Raw genomic sequence first — 17,571 nt, 5'->3', positions numbered from 1 at the left:
ACATTTTTTAAAGAAAAAAAAGGTGGGTTGAACCTTTGTTTTGTGGCATGCCAAACCTCCCGCTTTTATGGCAATGTTAAATATAACATTAAAATGACAACAAAACATTACGGGACAACAATACAAATACATAGGAGAACATATTGGACAAAGAAACACGAATAATAGTTAACAAAAGGCACCAGGTTTAATACGCCAGAAGTGCGTGTCGTCCACACAAGACTAACGAGTGACGCCCAAATACAAAAGTTCGAAAGCCAAAACAAGTACAAAGTTGAACAGCACTGAGGACCAAAAGTTTTAAAAAGTTGTCCCCAGTACGGCTTAGGTTTTCTGCTTGGGATAAGAACATCTTTATTATATATACTTTTGTAAACAGTAAATTTTATAAAATGACTATATAATAGATATATATAATAAAACTGAAGTATTAACTAATTACAGAAAAAAAACCGGATACATTACATAAACCAACATAATCCAACACAAAAAAACAATACATACGAGTTAGTCAAAGCCTCAACGCAAAAAGTGAGGTCACATTTGAAATTGTGAAAAAAACATAAAAAATCACGTCACATTTGAAATTCTAAAACAGCACACAAAAATGACGTCACATTTGAATGACTAAAACTATTTCTCAAAAATAAGATAGAATTAGAATTGAATTAAGATTATATTTCTACTAAAATACTGATATTACATTTAATAACAATGAAAATTGCAATACTAAAAAAGGGTCATTGAAAAATATTGATACAACCTTACAAAACAGTACAATTTTTGAGTGTTGTTTTTTTTAGCTATTTTCTTTTTCTTTATTTATATCTAGTCTTTAGATCAACTTTTGAAGGGTAAGAGAATTGACATAACAGATGATTTATGAATTAACTAAAGGATAGGTTACACAATTATCTGACTTTGATATTGCAGTCAGACATTTGTCCTTGTGGTAAAAACCGATCTCAAAATCTGAGGATTACCTCTCACTTGAACGAACAAGTAAAAGTTTGAGCTAGCTATAATAAAACCAGGTTCAATTCATCATTTTCTACGTTAGAAAATGCCTGTTTCAAGTCAGAAATATGACAGTTGTTATCCATTCGTTTAGTGTGTTTTATCATTTGATTTTGCCTTTTGGTTGGGGACTTTTCTTTTTGAATTGTCCTCGGAGTTCAGTATTTTTGTGAGTTTTACTTAGTACACGAGACATTTACAATACAGTTATTGTATGATCCGACTCACCGATGTATTTTAACAGAAGCAATTAGAAAAAACTTTCGACTCTTTCCGGTTTTTGGTGGAATTCGTGCTGTGCAATATTTCCTGTTGTAAATTTTCAGCATTCTGAATTTTCACTCAACACATATGCATACCACCATTTTTAAGAATGCGTTATAAAGCATTAAATGGAAAACAATAATCACAAAAGTTTGGCGTTGATAACTGCAAAAAAATATTTGCCGGTACTTTTTTGATGCAGCCAGTGACTTCTGATTTTTCGCTTTTTTATATTCTGCTATTGATTGAGAACGCTTGATGATTTGATTCTAAATGTGTTTTTCTTGGACAAAGTATCGCAATTTTAGGTTAAAAGAACATTATTATTTGTAGTTAATCACTGTGAAATTAGATATCAAATATTGATAACTGTTCGTTATAGTTATTTGATCCGCCATTCTTTGAAATCGAATCAAAGAAAACTGCAGAGAGATAAATAAGAACTTAGATGTAAATCTTTACAAAGTGACTCGCTTACACCCAATATATATTTATACCTTATGAATTATTCGGTAATGAAATAACTTATGTCTTTGATATAGTGTATTCTTAGTATTTCATTTGGCGCGTTCTCTCATGTTCGTGCACCACACGCCCTTTCTTTTCTAGTTACAAAGGGCACGTAAGGGGTATCTTTCGCCCCACATTTATGAAACATAAAAACCTACAACACATAACCGACGATCTGTTTTATCAATGACAATGTCAATGTCACATTTAAAACTTAAACTTTACTGGCATATAGTTTCTGCTTAAAGCCTTTTGTCATAGCTTGCTCTTAGACTAGAGTTAACAAATATGGTCACCCCTCATCATCTAGCGATAAACCCCATGCTATATTAAGGGAGTTCGCCTCTCAGTTTCAAAGTAATTAACTTTTCAAAACACTAGTTTATATTGATAGGGAATAAATAAAGTAATTAAAAGAGGAAAAAAAATGTATAGGTCACCGTGCTTGTTTTCGAGATATAAGCCATTGAAATTTTGGTGGGAAAATATTCTCTCTTGACCTTTCATAGCTTTATAATTGACAGGTTGAAGTTCTCAAAAACTGTTAAAAAGTAATTAAAATTGTATAAGACTTTGACAGATGGCTTATCATTATACATGTAAAAGATTTACAAAAAGAAAAAATGGGGGTCACCGGGCAAATTTTTTCAAGGCATTCAAATGGATTAAACCAGAGGATACCGAAAATATGACAAAAAATCCAAAACATGACAAGCCAGCTTCCTTAAAAGAAGCGTTCGTTTGGTTTGGATTGGCGAGATATGGATAGTGCTAAACTCTCTGAATGTTGAAAACTATTGCAATAACTCTGTATTAAAAGTATCTGTAGGCGGGTTACTTAAATGTCAAAATTCAACCTGTATCCAGTGGCGGATCCAGGGGTAGGGTTCCGGGGGTTGGATCCCCCTCTTTTTGGACGATCAATGCATTTGAATCTGGACATATAGTTGGAACCCCGACTTTGTCCTGGGTTGGGACCCCCCCCCCCCCCTTTTTAAATTGCTTGATCCGCTCCTGTGTATTGAATACATCCTTCTTTCGTAGTTGTAGTCGAAATCTCCGACCTTTATGCCGATTTATACATTTTGACAAACCTATTTTTTTAGAATTTATTATTCTAATTAGTTATCAAAGGTACCAGGATTATAATTTAGTACACCAGACGCGCGTTTCATCTACATAAGACTCATTAGTGACGCTCATATCAAAATACTTATAAAGCCAAACAAGAACAAAGTTGAAGAGCATTGAGGATCCAAAATTCCAAAAAATTGTGCCATATACGGCTATGGTAATCTATGCCTGGGATAAGAAAATCCTTAGCTTTTCGAAAAATTCTAAGTTTTGTAAACAGCCAGGAAGCAATCATTTTCATGACAGTGTCTTGAATCCAGTACTTATTTCATGTGTTACACAAAAGTGAGCATAACTGTTAGGTATGTGACAGTCTATTATAGCCACCTGACCGAAGCTGCAATAGACCACTTTCGAGTTTGTCCTTCACCGGAAAAACTCGTCAACTATACACGCCTTAATGACGTCATTTGCCAGATAGAGGGGATCGTAAGAATGCCTGCACTTTTAACCGTTCATCAAGCGTCTTCGTGGTCGTCATTGTGCAGGATAAACTAGAAATATTGTTTGTTCCGTATGTACTTAATTAATCACAATGCCCTAATGATAGCAAGACTGATTGTCAATTATGAGATTCAATTTGCCGAATTATTCGTGCAATATAGCATCATAGTTTTCCAACCACTCGCCAACCTAGAAAACGGAAGTGACGATGCCCCTAAACGCACGAATTATGTTCACTGAATATATTGAGCTTTAACTACAATTGCCTTTGGTTTTTTTTCTATTCGATATATCTATGTAAGAAATACACGCAGCCTCTTAATTTGATATAAGAAATACACGCAGCCTCTTAATTTGATTTAAGAAGATGTGGTACAGTACAGCCTGTGACATTCTCTTAATTATGTCCACCCTCTTGCATGGTCAACATCCAATGGTGGCTATTTATTGGGGTATTCAATCTTGAGATGTTGGCCATTTATTGGGGTCATAAAACATTGGTTGATGTTTTATCTAATAATGTTACCTGTTGTAATCAATCAGGGTTGAAGTTTTCTTTAAAATTTACCTGTACAGGTAACTTAGTTTTTTTTCAAAATTGACATTTCACCTTTTTTTGAAAATGTAGAATAAGACATTGTTTTAGTCTTTGTTAATTAAATATTATTTTTGATTTTTCTGTCTTTTAAATTTATTCAAATTTATTTTTTTATTTGTTTTTATTCATTTTTGTATGATTTTGTTTCTTATTCTTTTAATGTCTTCTTAGTAAGAATCTTCAGAAGCAAATAGACAAAAATGTCAAAGATAAACTTATTGACTAGCATTTGAAAGACAACAGACTTTAATTATTTTTTTTTTTAAAGTAAAAAAATAAATTAATGTACATGATGTTCATTGTATTTAATTGTTTATTTGCATTATTCAATGAATTATCACTAATAATAACTAATAATCAAGCAAATGATATTTTTAAAGAAACCATGAAGGAAGTAATTTTTAGCAAGCCTGTTTCTTAACAAAATAAAATGATCAGACAATATCAATCCTCTTATAATAAATTTTTTTAACATCGATTATTATTCAGGAAAACTACAAATATCATTATACGTTTTTAATAGGAAAAAACTATTTTGGTCTATCTTTTTTTTTTAAATCTGAAATCAGGAGTTAACATAATGGACATGTTGAAGAGACTTTTTTTCAAAAAAAATATTTAAAGAAAAAAACTGTCTTGCTTTGCCTTTTTGAAACAAATGTGAACTTATTAAATATGACATCTTCAGTTTGGCTAATATCTGTCAGTTAAAAGCCACGATTTGACAAAATACACTTATATAGATGGTTACACTTTTATGGTCATTTTTTTCTGTGTACATTTATATTGTTTGAAGTGCTGGACTGGTATGATACATATTCTTGGTATATATTTGCAAATATTTCCCTAAACCCAGGCCTTTTAGATAAAGTTAACAATTTCAGGGACTTGAATGAAAAATCAATTTAGAGAAAAATATAAGAACATTTTTGAAAATAGATTTAAGAATAAAAACTTTGGTAAAAACTGTATACTGAAATGTGTCACATAGAGAGTTAGTGGTCATAAAATTTTAGAAATAGAAAATAGTGGACAATATAAAATTCCTTGAAAAGATAGAATATGTAAACTGTGCCACTTGCTGGACAATGAAGACCACTCCTTCCTTAATTGTAAAATTAACAAAACAACTTGAAATAATCTATTTGAAAATTGTTCACCTTCTCATAATATTGTCTCTTACCCAAGAACAAAAAGTGAAAGAAATGCTAAACCTTTATTACATCAATATGTTGAAAATATTGGCTCCCTGATAAAATAGTCATTGTTAGAACTGAGGGCAGAAACCTAAAAAAAATCGATGTGTTTTAATTTCTAATAGAGTTGTTAATTCTTTGCATTATAATTGGGATTTTTGTTTGTTTGTTTGTTTAAAATTTTGTTGAATTAATGAATATTTTGAATATTTATTCAATAGAGAAATAAGGAATTGCCTAGATTTTATTTAGAATAAGTTCTTAAGACAATCTTTAACATTTGTAAAACAGTATTGAATGCAGATAAGTATATATCTACTATGATTTAAGTATAAATCATTTTGATTTAAGAAAATTAATTTGAGAAACAACTTTTCAATAGAAAAAGGCAGGCATTAGGAAAGTTTGCATTATATTAGAAGATGATATTCATTTATTCTTCACTCACCATAAAGTACATGTAAAAAATAACTTAAATTTATTAAAAAGGTAAAATGTCAAAACAAATATTCATGAGTCAAATTAAAAAAAAAAATCAGCTATTTATTCAACTAGTTATATTATTTCATTTTATTTTTTAATTTTCTTGTCATAATCACAGTAATTAAATTTCGACACACATACATGTATATTTTACCTGAAAAACATGACCTGTAAGTTATATAATTTTAACGCTTCAATGCAGTCAAGATTTACCTTTATCCTTTACTAGTTTTTGATTAATACCTTGTGTATTAATTAAGCAATAGGGGGTATAATGATGGACATATAGGGCCACCATGGTGGACATAACTTTTATGGCCACCATGAATAAGATAATGTCACAGGTAGTACTGTATGAGTGCCAATGAGGCAACTCTCTCATCCAAGTCACAATTTTAAGGGTAAACCATCATAGGTAAAAGTAAATCTGTTTAAAGTCTGAAATATTAGTTCCGATTACAAATTCAATCTTCAGTGATAAGATATATATTACCCCCAAAAAATCAGCTAAATTATGCACAATATAGTATTACTTAAGGCGTGGCCATCGCACTTCAGCGCCCCCATCGTACATCTGAGCCCTACATATATAACCCCAAAAATCAGGTAGATTAATCACAATATAGCATTACTCCAGCGTGACCATCGCACTTCAGTGCCCCATCGTACATCCGAGCCCTACATATATAACCTCAAAAATCAGGTAAATTATTCACAATATAGCATAACAAACGATCAATTTGTTTTAATTAGAAAGCATATCATTATTGTTATTTGCTATTAGCATTGTTGTGGTGATGAAGAAGTCTTTAATTAAGAAAACGGTAACAGCAATTACTGCTTAGACAAAAAGTCTAAATGCTGATAATTATGACAGCACATCAAATTACACGTGACAAAAAATTGACAGTAATCGAATTAGCGGCATAAACTTGTTTTTCGATGGATTTAACCACCTTAAAGTTGATCTGAAACCTGGATAAATTTGACACACAATCATCCGCAATGTACAAACACCTACAGTAAATGGTCGATGTTTCAGATTTTTATCAGATAATGTAAAGGCATGTAACACTTTTACACATCAGAAGTTATTTAGTATTTTTATAAATGATAATACTTTTATTAACTGAAGGAAAGATATATAATGGTACAATGGTTAGGGGAAACAAATTTTGAATATCATAAATACCAAAAATATTTTCATAGCAGATGTGTATAAAGTAAAATCACAGACATACTGAACTACGAGGAATATTCAAAACGAAAAGTTTCTGACCAAATGGCAAAATCTGCTCATAAACATCAAACGAATGGCTAACCACTCTCATATTCCTGACTTGGTACAGACATTTTCTTATGTAGACAATGGTGGATTAAACATATTTTTATAGCTAAGTAAACCTCTCACTTGTATGACAGTCGTAAAAAATACCATTATATAAGCAACGATGTGTGAACAAAACAAACAGACTTATAAAGCGTAGTCGGTTCCTAACTATTCTTATCATGTATAAACCATTCTAATACTTTGTTACCAGACATGCACCAATAATTATTCACCAACCAGTTGATGTTTTGTTCTTCTGTAAATTTTAGTTTCTTGTGTACAATTTGGAAATTAGTATGGCGTTCATTATCACTGAACTAGTATATATTTGTTTAGGGGCCAGCTGAAGGACGCCCCCGGGTGCGGGAATTTTTCGCTACATTGAAGACCTGTTGGTGACCTCCTGCTGTTGTTTTTTTCTATGGTCGGGATGTTGTCTCTTTGGCACATTCCCCATTTCCATTCTCAATTTTAAAGAAAGAAGAAGAACCCCCGAACCAAAGGCCATAAAAACCAAAGTAATATTAATAAGTTTAAATGCATTAGAACCAAAAGGAACTTAAAAGGATAGCCGAAACCTTTTTATCCAATTTCATTAAAAGACTTTTGCAATTGACATATGTTTTAGTCGAAGTGCAATCATTAACTATATGTAGTATATAATTTAGAAAATTTGTTATATTTTTTTTTTTGAAGTGTGGTTGCAAACCACGCAGTAGAAAGACAATAGTCTATACCAATCAACGATTGCAGATAAAACGTGACTAAACAATGTTGTGAGCGCACATTTCTGTTTGAATAATTGTATAACATTTGTCCTGTAATATCGAATGTTTATCTTTGGATTAACACAAGGCTTTCTCACAATCCTATCCAAATAAATGATATAGAAGAATGACAAATGTCTTTTTGTTTAGAATTAATGTGATCTTATTGAAAATGATACTCTTTTTCACAGTAATATAGTGATGCCATATTAAGACAAATCATACAATTAAGTGCTTGTTCGTCTAATCTTTTATTATCTTGTCAAGACAGCACAAACGTTATGAGAAACGTATTGTGCGGAGGTGTGACGGAATCTTCAGGGACTGCAGTAAATTCATCCAACATTAAAACTGCATTATGTAATGTTTTTCTTTCAAATGAATTTATAAAAAATGTAATTTATTGGGAGTATCCGAATGGTATAACAATAGAATATCATAACTACTTGTTATAAGATATTTTGGGCGATTTACTGCATATAGATTGCAAAAACGTAATTTAATGAAAACTGATAAAAAGTGTTACCGTCATCAGAATCTTTCGGAGTCTAATATCAGTAAAACCAATAATGGTTCTATGTTATCAAATGGTCTTTAAAGAATAGCTGAAACCATACTGAAGAAGTTTTAAAACTCCTGAAGGCTAAGTGGAGCAAAGACGCTCATAGCTCTTTTGTATAATGTTAAGGTAACAGTAGTATATACCGCTGTTTAAAAGTCATAAATCGATTGAAAATAAAACAAACAAATCCAGTTAACAAACTAAAACCAAGGAAAACAACTATAAGAGGAAAACAATGAATTTCGATTAAATGCTTGAGAGTTTTTGGTGTATTCTGTCCGAAGTTTTTGACAAAGCTTCAAGAAGATTGTTTTCTAGTATTACAAGGCTCGCGTCGTGTTATGGTTGTATGTTTTTCATTCTCCTTATCTTAAAAACAGTGATGTTTTATTTATTATTCGTTTGGTTTTCCCCTTTTAAATATCTTGTAACGTTTTTTGGGGAAAAGTCATTTGCTGCTGATCTCTACATTTTGTTCTAATTTTGTATTTTTACACCACTGTCTGATTGTTGGGGCCCGTATGATTGCCTATAATTGTCCACATACCAGATCACCTTATTTTTATATGATATATTCTATACTGTCCTGATAATAACGCCAAAAAATTTCCACTTTATAGTCTTTACGACCTAAATGGAAAAAAGGAACAGAGGGATCTCTCTCAGGTTTAGCTTTAATCAATCAATCAACCAATCAATCAATCAATCACATTGAACTAGAGAATACTGAAATAAGAGATGTTATATATGCTGTCAAATGTTATAAAAAAAGAGGATATGCTGAATTGGGAATACATTTTTTCTTGTAATCAGCCACCTACATACCCACTGAAAGTTAAACAGAAGTCATCACATTTAACGTCCAATTTACTCACACAGGACGAAGCTACGTATTTATACACCCTGTACAATAAACTGGGCGATTTTTGTATGCTTCGGAGGGTGTATACCTAAGATAAGCACTTTCTTATTAAGACGACACTCCGATTATTTAGAAGAATATTTTGTTTCTTTAGAGGAAAACTTTATTATAACCATCTAAAAAAACACAGTAGTTGCTTTCATGACAAACCGTCGGTCAAAAAGTTAAGTACTTTAAATATATCTTAAATGAAATAACCCTGACTTTATCGATATCATCAATATCATTATGCTGACGTACGTTGCACATTTTAGTAAAGCAACTTGGCATCATTTTATTTTATGAATGAAACATACAAATGATTTAAAATAAATGATTTGCTTTTTCTTGTCAAAAACGAAATCTCTTGTGTTTGCAGTTGACTTAAATTATGGCAAATACCTAGCTACTTCAGAACCATTTCATATTAAATTGAACAAACGCATGCAAGCTTTAAAGCCTGAGTGTTGTTTTTATAAATCATTTTGCACATAGTATCTATTTGATCAATCGCTGATTAATCGATGATAGCAAACAACGAGTTCAAACTTGAAAGTCAGTTCTGCTTCCTTTGTACTGATATTTTGATGGCATATGTCAAGCTGATATTTACACTTTTTATGTTTCATTAGTATTTGTAGACATTCTAAAAACAGCTTGCAGAAATCAATTTGAAAATGCATTGAAAAATTATGACGAGAATGTTACAGTCAATATTTTGCCTCTTATGTTGGAGAAGTTTTAAATGGTAGCGAAATTCAGGTTTTTTGTTTGAACATTTTTTTAAATACATGTAGATAGTGACAGTTAAGGATTACTTTATAAGTTTTAAAAGTTGTGCGTAATCTTCGATTATAGCAAATCCAAATGGTGACGTTCTGAAAACAAATTCTTAGTCTGCACGAATTTTAAAGACTTGTTTTGGGCATCCGTTTAGCTTCAAAATATTTTAAAATACATAGCTAGTTTACATGCGGTCTGTATAGGGAGGTTACATAATTCATCGTCCGAGTTTCGAGCATACAAAACTCGCATGCTTTAATGGTAAAATCTACTTTTCAGTTTCCCTTCTTTTCCATAATGAATCAAAGACCACTGTATGTTAATAAAAAAAATTAAAAAAAAACCAATGCAACATTTAGATTTAAATTGCGATAAAAACTGACGTTTTGTGTCTGAACGAGAAACGTTTGGATAAATCTTGTATCTCTTTCATACTACCGTAGATAGTAAAATTTATGGAACGATGCAATTTATCTATCCCAATGAGGTGGAAAATATAAATTTACCATGAAAATATATAAATAAGTTCGATGAGTATGCATTGCCATATTACAAGGGAAATTGAAAACCCTACAGGACAATAAAAACCTGAGGTTAAAAGATAACCAACAAAATTCTGTTTTATTAGTAGATAACATAATCGGTATCAATTAAAGGCCATACGGAAACATCGAGAAACTACTTTATCTGTTATCCTAAACCATGAAATTCCGTAATTCTTAGAACATGAAATACTTTGATTCCTTGACCATGCAATCCTTTGATTCCTAGACCATGTAATCTTTTGATTCCTAGACCATGAAATCCTTTGATTCCTAAACCATGAAATCGTTTGATTCCTAGACCATGAAATCCATTTATTCATAGACCATGAAATCCATTTATTCATAGACCATGAAATCCATTTATTCATAGACCATGAAATCCATTTATTCATAGACCATGAAATCTGTTTCATTCCTATACCATGAAATTCATTTGATTCCTAGACCAAAAAATCCTTTTATTTCTAGACCATGAAATCCATTTATACAAAGACCATGACATCTGTTTCATTCCTGGACAACAAACTCTGTTTCATTTCTTGACACCATGATATGTTTCATTATTGGACAAAATAATATGTTTAATTTCTGAACAGCAAAGTATGTTCAATTTCTGGACTACATAATTTATTTCATTTCTGGACAACATAATTTGTTTCGTTTCTGAACAGCATAATATGTTTCATTTCTAGACAGCTAAATGTGCTTCATTTCTGGATAGCACAATATGTTTCATTTCTGGACAACATAAAATGTTTTATTTCTGGACAGCATACTATCTCATTTCTGAATAACATAATCTGTTTTATTTCTGGACAGTGTAATATGTTTCATTTCTAGACAACATAAACAAAGACAACAGTAGCATACTGCTGTTCAAAAGTCATAAATCAATTGAGACAAAAAAAAAATCGGGTTACATGTCATAAGATATTTCATTCCAGAACAAATGACAAATCCGGGTTTCATGTCATAAGATATTTCTGGACAGCATAATCTATTTTATTTCTGGACAACATCATACGTTTCATTTTTTGACCGCATACTATCTTTCATTATTGGACAACATAATCTGTTTTATTCCTAAACAACATAATATGTTTTAATACTAGACAACATAATATGTTTTATTCCTAGACAGCATAATATATTTCATTTTTGTACAACATAATCGGGTTTTTTTTTCTGGACAGCATAGTATGTTTTATTTCTGTACATCATAATATGTTCCATTTTTGGACAACATAATCTGTTTCATTCCTAGACAACATAATCTGTTTTATTCCTAGACATAATCTTTTTTTTTTAATTTCTGGACAACATTATCTCTTTTAGTTCTGAACAACATCTGTTTCATTTTTGAACAACATAATCTGTTTCATTTCTGGACAACATAATCTGTTTTATTCCTTGCCATAATCTTGTTCTTTTAATTTCTTAACAACATTATCTCTTTTATTTCTGGACAACATGATCTGTTTCATTTCTGAATAACATAATATGTTTCATTTCTGGACATAGTTATATTGTTTCATTTCTTGACAACATAATCTTCTTTATTTCTGGACAGCATAATTTGTTTTATTTCTGGCAGCATAATATGTCTCATTTCTGGACAACATAATATGTTTCATTTCTGAATAACATAATATGTTTCATTTCTGAACATAATTATAATGTTTCATTTCTTGACAACATAATCTGCTTTATTTCTGGACAACATAAAATGTTTCATTTCTGAACAGCATAATTTGTTTTATTTCTGGAAGCATAATATGTTTCATTTCAGGACAGCATCATATGTTTAATATCTGGACAGCATAATATGTTTTATTTCTGGACAACATAATATGTTTCATTTCTGGACAACATAATATGTTTCATTTCTGGACAAAATGATATGTTTTCTTTCTGGACAACATAATATGTTTCCTTTCTGGACATCAGTATATGTTTCATATCTGGACAACATAATATGTTTCATTTCTGGACAACATAATATGTTTCATTTCTGGACAACATAATATGTTTCATTTCTGGACAACATAATATGTTTTCTTTCTGGACATCAGTATATGTTTCCTTTCTGGACATCAGTATATGTTTCATTTCTGGACAACATAATATGTTTCATTTCTGGACAACATAATATGTTTCATTTCTGGACAACATAATATGTTTTCTTTCTGGACAACATAACATGTTTCCTTTCTGGACATCAGTATATGTTTCATATCTGGACAACATAATATGTTTCATTTCTGGACAACATAATATGTTTCATTTCTGGACAACATAATATGTTTCATTTCTGGACAACATAATATGTTTTATTTCTGGACAACATAATATGTTTCATTTCTGGACAACATAATATGTTTCATTTCTGGACAACATAATATATTTTCTTTCTGGACAGCATAATATGTTTCATTTCTGGACAACATAATATGTTTTATTTCTGGACAACATAATATGTTTCACATCTAGACAACATAATATGTTTCATTTCTGGACAACATAATATGCTTCATTTCTGGACAACATGATATGTTTCATTTCTAGACAGCACAGAATGATTTATTTCTAGACAGCATAAGATGTTTCTTTCCAACACCACTGAATTTATTTCAATTCCATAAAATCAATTTCTTTTAACTATTATTTTAAAGAACGAAACAAACATTAATTTATGATAAACGATATTTGATTGCTTCTGATTAATTTATTCCCAACTTTTGTTTAATTTGTTTATAATTGACATGTTTCATTTCTTTGTATTCTTTACTTTCGTTTTTGCTTATGTGCTTGTCTATATGCCTTTTTGTCTTTTCTTGTTGACAAAGGAGTAGGTCCGGTAAGGACCGATTTTGGCCTCAAATTTCAGGTTCATCTGACGAAAGATGTTGACCACTTTTTTAACACTTAAGTGTCTATTTTAATTGATTCAATTAATTTATGTGAAAGATTTTAACAAATTAAGTCATTAAAAACGCTCCGATTCGAGCTCAAATATAAAAAATCTACCAAATATGCCGAAAAATGTCACTTTTAAGATGCTTTTTGTCAAAAATGAAAGTGGCCGCATCCGTGTTCATCCTCAACCTTTATATATGTTTTGTATTATCATTAAATACAACTCACATTTAAATATTTTGGATGAACACGATTGCGGCCACTTTTGTTTTACACGGAAACCGTCTAAAATTTAACCAAAATGCTAGAATTGTGAAGATTTCAGTAATTTAGCATAACTAAATGGTGCTAGTACTCGATATTTGTCCATCGTATTGTCAAACAACAGCCCATATTTATGTAGCAGAAGCATTATACTGTCCAATAAATAACTAAAAGTATACATTTTAACAATGTTGTAAAACTGCTATATTTTGGGGCCAAAAAGGGGTCTTACTGGACCTTCTCCTTTGATTGTTTTTATAGTGATTAAGATTACAAAAACTAGTCTTGTCTTCATGAACGGTCCGATTTCTGTTTTGTACAGACAGTCCAAGTTGTCTTAGAATCGGTCTTGTACTTAGTCATGTGAATAGGATTCGTTGACAAGATAATTAATTAAGCGATCTGGAATATCCCCACCATTTTACGATACATGATAATTTTCTCACTATTTCATGCCCATAAGCAAAATGTCCCTATAATTAGAAAAAAAGTAGGTGTAATGATGAATAAATTTTATGATAGTTCTCGAAAGATTTCAATTTGGTAGATAATTTAAGCGTGTTTTGCTCTTTTACCCTTAGAAAATAAACTTCATCCCAATAGGCACGTTTGAAATATTTAAGAATATAAAGTTTAAAAAACACATTACGTAAAACGTTTAGAGGAGCACCAGATGACGGAAGAGCTAAAACCATTTCCCAGAGTGAAGGGCAAGAAATTTAAGTTTAGTTTAAGTACAAGTATATAATTTATACAAAATCAACATGTATCATTTAAAGCATGTCAGTACCGAATATAGATTTATCATGTCATAAATTGTTGTTTCTCTCAGTTTGATTGATGTAGTTTTCGGCAGTTGGGGAACGGTTTTATTCTGTTTTTGTTTTGTTAAATGCATGATTAGTTTAGGAAATCAGATAGTTGCATTCCAGTATTCTTAAAAGTCATGTATTTAATACAGACACATTAAATCTGGAACAACAAAAGAAGAAATAATTAATTATTAAAGATGATAAAAAATAAAATAAAGTTCCTTCCTGCATTTATGAGATTTCAGGCTTCAGAACATTACATTTTTGTGGCAAAGAGTTTTTTAAGGCTGCGTGGGATGTACAAATACACAACGTATATCGGTATATAGGCAATGATTTGTGGGCGATGTGCAGTTTAAACATCTCCATATAAGGCGTATTGGAAGGTTACACTTACTATAATTGGCTTGCTTTTTTTAGCAACATGATATTTATCATAGAAAAATTAACATGCCGTGCAATATTCGATGATATTACACTAGTGCAAATATAGGTTAATAGCATCCACGTGTCATCATTGACAAAACATGTATTTAAAAAGTAAAATCACTAAAAACTGAACTCCGAGGAAAATTCAAAACGGAAAATCCCTAATCAAATGGCAAAGTCAAATGATAAAACGTTTCAAGCGAATGGACATCAACTGTTATTTTCCTGACTCGGTACAGGCATTTTTCTAATGTAGTAAAATGTGGATTGAACCTGGTTTTATAGCGCTAAATATCTGATTTGTATGACTCTTGCATCAAGTTGCATTATATTTACAACGATGCGTGATCTTTCATCAGTTTATTCCTCTTGTTCAAAATCAGATTGATTTTTTTTTTATTGAATGAAGTTCTAGAGATAGGTGTTGTTCCATTTTCGGTTCTATTGCATAATTCGAGTGTTTGTGTCAATATAGCGGCTACCTCCTTAGCTACGTTATGTCATTTGTAGATTTAACGATGAACAGTAGCAAATGTACAAAATTGTGTATGTTTCAATTCTATATTTGTTCAACTTTGCAATGGAATTTATGACAGCATTTCACCCACATATTTTAAACGGTTGCATAATGTTCAGATCAATTATTGTTTTCTAATGTCATCTGTCTATTAAAGAAAACATATACACTATTTGAGAAATGCAAAAGCTTCTGGATTGGTTTCCGTTTTCCAGGTTTTAAATTGGCATTTATAAAAATGGTGTAACTATGTGGTGCTTTTTTGTCAATCCATTGATTTATTTTCTTCTTGTCTACCTTGAAGGATATGACTCCCCTAATTATTTGCAGTATTTCGAGACTGGTTGTAGCTGACATGTATTGTCATAAACTATTCGATATCTTGGACCTCGCATATTTTCTCTTCGATAGCCAAATTCCCTAACAGCAGAACGCAGCTGAAATAATCTGTAGTCAACAAATCACAATTTTATATACGTACATGTCTTATAGTTGTTTTCGTCTCATTGTTCCCTTGACCATGAAATCCTTTGATTCCTTTACCATGAAATCCTTTGATTCCTAGACCATGAAATCTTTTGATTCCTAGACCATGAAACACATTCATACATAGACCATGAAACCCTTTGATTCCTAGACCATGAAATCATTTGATTCCTAGACCATGAAACACATTCATTCATAGACCATGAAACCTTTTGATTCCTAGACCATGGAATCATTTGATTCCTAGACCATGAAACACATTCATTCATAGACCATGAAATCTGTTTCGTTTCATTTCTGAACAACGTTAAATGCTTCATTTCTATAAACATAATCTTTTTCATTTCTGGATATCATAGTATGTTTCATTTTTGGACAAAATAATATGTTTAATTTCTGGAAGCTGAATATGTTTAAATTTTGGACGTTTTATTTCTTGACAACATAATTTGATTCATTTCTGGACAGCACAATATGTTTCATTTCCGGACAACATAACATGTTTTATTGCTGGACAGCATACTATCTTTCATTTCTGAATAACACAATCTGTTATATTTCTGGACAGCGCAATATGTTTCATTTCTAGACTAAATAAATAAAGGCAACAGAAGAATACCGCTTTTCGAAAGTCATAAATCAATTGAGACAAAAACAAATCCGGGTTACATGTCAAAAGATATTTCATTCCTGGACAACATAATATGTTTCATTTCTATACAACACAATATGTTTCATTTGTGGACAGCATAATTTGTTACATTTCTATACAACACAATATGTTTCATTTGTGGACAGCATAATTTGTTACATTTATGGAATGCACACTTTGTTTCATTTCTGGACAAAATTATCTGTTTAATTCATGGACAGCATAATATGTTTCATTCCAATACCACCAACTCGATTGCATTCCATTAAAATGTATTTCTTTAAAATATGACAACTATTATTATAAAGAACGAAACAAAAATCAATTTATGTTAAACGATATTTGATTGTTTCTGATTAATCTATTCCCAACTTTTGTTTAATTTGATTATACTTGGCATGTTATTGTCTGCCTCAAATATTTGTCTTCTTGTCTTTCGGTTTTGCTTATGTGCTTGTCTATATGCTTTTTTGTTTTTCCTTGTTGACATATTTGTTTGTTTTTATTGTGATTAAGATTATATAAGCTTGTCTTGTCTTCATGGGCGGTCCGATTTCTATTTTGTATAGACAGTCCTAGTTGTCTTAGATCGGTCTTGTACTTAGTCATGTGGACTGGAATTCATTGATTAAAAGACCAATCCGGAATAGCCTCGCCAAATAAATCCCCAATATGCACATTTGAAACATTTAAGAATATAAAGTTTGAGAATAAGTTGCGTAAAACCTTTAAATGAGTATCCGACTGCAGAAGAACTAAACATGTTTACACGCTGAAATGCAACAAAGTATATTTTAAGTACAAGTATATATTTTAAACAAAATCAACATGTATCATTTAAAGCATGTCACTACCGAATATAGATTTATCATGTCATAAAATATTGTTTCTCTCAGTTTGATTGATGTAGTTTTCAGCAGTTGGGGAACAGTTTTATTCTGTTTTTGTTTTGTTAAATGCA

Source organism: Mytilus edulis, chromosome 5, assembly GCF_963676685.1.
Source record: "Mytilus edulis chromosome 5, xbMytEdul2.2, whole genome shotgun sequence".
NCBI lineage: Eukaryota > Metazoa > Mollusca > Bivalvia > Mytilida > Mytilidae > Mytilus > Mytilus edulis.
The sequence above is the reverse complement of the archived record's forward strand: the minus strand, read 5'-3'. Positions refer to the sequence as shown.